The sequence below is a fragment of the Limulus polyphemus genome, unplaced genomic scaffold, assembly GCF_000517525.1.
Source record: "Limulus polyphemus unplaced genomic scaffold, Limulus_polyphemus-2.1.2 Scaffold3787, whole genome shotgun sequence".
In the NCBI taxonomy this organism is placed as follows: Eukaryota; Metazoa; Arthropoda; class Merostomata; order Xiphosura; family Limulidae; genus Limulus; species Limulus polyphemus.
This window is the reverse complement of record NW_013669397.1, coordinates 61,237-63,635: the sequence shown is the minus strand read 5'-3', so window position 1 is coordinate 63,635 and position 2,399 is coordinate 61,237. Positions and strand designations below refer to the sequence as shown.

Genomic DNA, 2,399 nt, shown 5'->3' with positions numbered 1-2,399 from the left:
ACCAACCCATGCACTTATCACTGAGTAACCAGGGGTAAGTAGTAGTTCATATTTAATATGTACATGAATAAGCATAACTTGTCCAAATGACCACTTCCATCTCTTAAAGGTCTATCATAACAATACATTCGTTCCTAATATAAATTATAATTAAACTTACATTGCCCATCTTCTACTGTTCTAGGCATGACTTTCATCCAAGTCTACATCCTCAGTATACAATATATTTTTATCTTGAATGTAAATCTGCTTCTAGTTCCACAGGCACTGCACATACAACTTTAATAAGTTAAGATTAGTCTGATTTCTTGAATTGTGTATGTAGTAAAATGTATGGAGTGTGGCTTATATACATATAGACTAGTACTTTGTTAGAAACTCACACCTTTGAGTACATTGTTTACAAATAATTTTAATTATAAAGAAACAGCATGCTATTTTTTACTTATCTGGCTGTACCCCTACTCATACTGGAGCCCCTGAGAATTTAGTATTCTGACCTTATATAGTTGCCTGTGTCACCCTGTTCACATTCTAAATTATGCACCTAATACAAAAGCATTCATTTAATGTTTGAACACACAACTGTTATTGAAATTATGCTGTTGTTTTTACTTTTAGTAATGGATAATGAACTATCAAAGAGCAAGTTAGTTAGTTAGTTATTATTTTAACCTGTTCTCTGAAACTGAAAGTAAAATTTCTCAGCAGCAAGTTTAAAGATTTATAATATTGTAAACTAGGTTTCGATATCTATGGTGGACACAACACAGATAGCCCATTCTTAATAATAAATAAACAAACAAACTTTAAATTTTAATGCTTTTTTACTGTTTAACGTTTAAGAATCACTTTATTAGTTCCCCTAATTCACTATCACATTTAATTAAATTTGAAGATGTTAAAAAAAACAGTTACGGTTTCCTTTCTAAACGGCCCCCCAGTAGCTCAGCAGTAAATCTGAGGGCTTATAACACCATAAATCTGGTTTCAATGCCTACAGTGGGCAGGGCACAAATACTGAAATAGCCCATTGTGTAACTTGGAGCTTAACAAAAAACCTTTCACTTCAGACGTTCTGCATCATGCATGGCCTAACACTAACAGAGAGAGTCAGAAATCCTGATTTTGACAACGTGGATCGTTTTTAGAATAATCAGAAGCTTTGTAGTAGTTAGAACTTACAGTTGTTAAAACAAAGTTTATATAGGGGTTAACATTTACTCATCTTTAGGCTTTAGCCTAGATCTGTTGGAAGAGCACTTGCCTGGTAATGGTATTTGGACTGAAACTTGAAAGGTCTCGGGTTCAAAGCCTAGGCGCGGAAATATACATAACCAAAACACCAGTAAGATTCACCTTTGGATACGAATACTAAAACACCAGAAATATGATATTATCATACCATTATTATTTTTTTTCTCTCTCTCCTATATCAATTTCTTCAACCGGTTTCGTGACTTCAGAGGTCACTCTTCAGAATATAAAATTATTATAATTTAATCGACAATCTATAACGAAAGCATTCAAATACCGTTTTTCAACTAACCATAAATAAACTAAATTATAAATACATATATTTTCAAACAATACAGACATATTATACACTCCATGTATAAATTAGTATATAAAAAATGCTTCAAAATAAATTAACATTTATCCAATATAGTTTCCTATTGAAATTTAAAACTTATTCTAATTGTACTTTCTCTTGTTATTGTTACGTCTCTGTTCATCTGTTAATTTCCGGTATAAATTCTTTCTGAGGAGCTTCAGCGATACAAGTCCTTTCTTAAATAAAACTAGTTTATTCTTTCACGATACAACTTTGTAATACACAGAATTCCCACAGTTACTTTAACTTACCTACTTTTATAAACACACGCTATAATTCACAGTGATTCACACACTTTACTTAAGGTGCCTACTGTTCGCTTGACTCAAGTATCTATCTATCCATGCAATTCTATCTTACTCGCTGGCTTTATTTGCCGGGCTTATATACTAAAAAAAGAGGGCGCCTGGCAAACACTCGGACATTCGTGAGGTTCCTTGATAAGTCATGATCCTTCTAGAAACTCCAGCGCGCATGCTCCCAATCGCGTGACTTCCGCTGTCGTAACACTGCCCCTTCCTTAGTATTGTTCGTCCAGAACAATAGCCACTTCCATTAAACTAATAGATAATTAACAATAACTTAATTAAATGTACAGCATTCACAAACACAAAATTAAAATTCAACAAAGTCTCTTAATTTTACGGGACGTATGTTCTTCCGTACTGGTCTCCGTCTCGTTGGCTTCTGCTTCACGTGGGGTTCATCTGCTCCATCAGGAAATATCCTATTATCGGTAACAGTCACACCAGTGGTAGAAACTTCATCAAGGGCTTTACTGTTT

General features: G+C 33.8%; 1 long non-coding RNA gene across 1 annotated transcript in view; it reads right to left on the bottom strand.

Moving 5' to 3' along the window:
* The window catches only part of LOC111088448, a 7,979-nt gene extending 6,516 nt beyond the window's left edge, over positions 1–1,463 (bottom strand). The window contains exon 1 of the long non-coding RNA XR_002612973.1: positions 1,406–1,463. This is a non-coding gene — a long non-coding RNA (uncharacterized LOC111088448). The remainder of the gene's footprint in view (positions 1–1,405) is intronic.
* Positions 1,464–2,399: the final 936 nt, after the last annotated feature.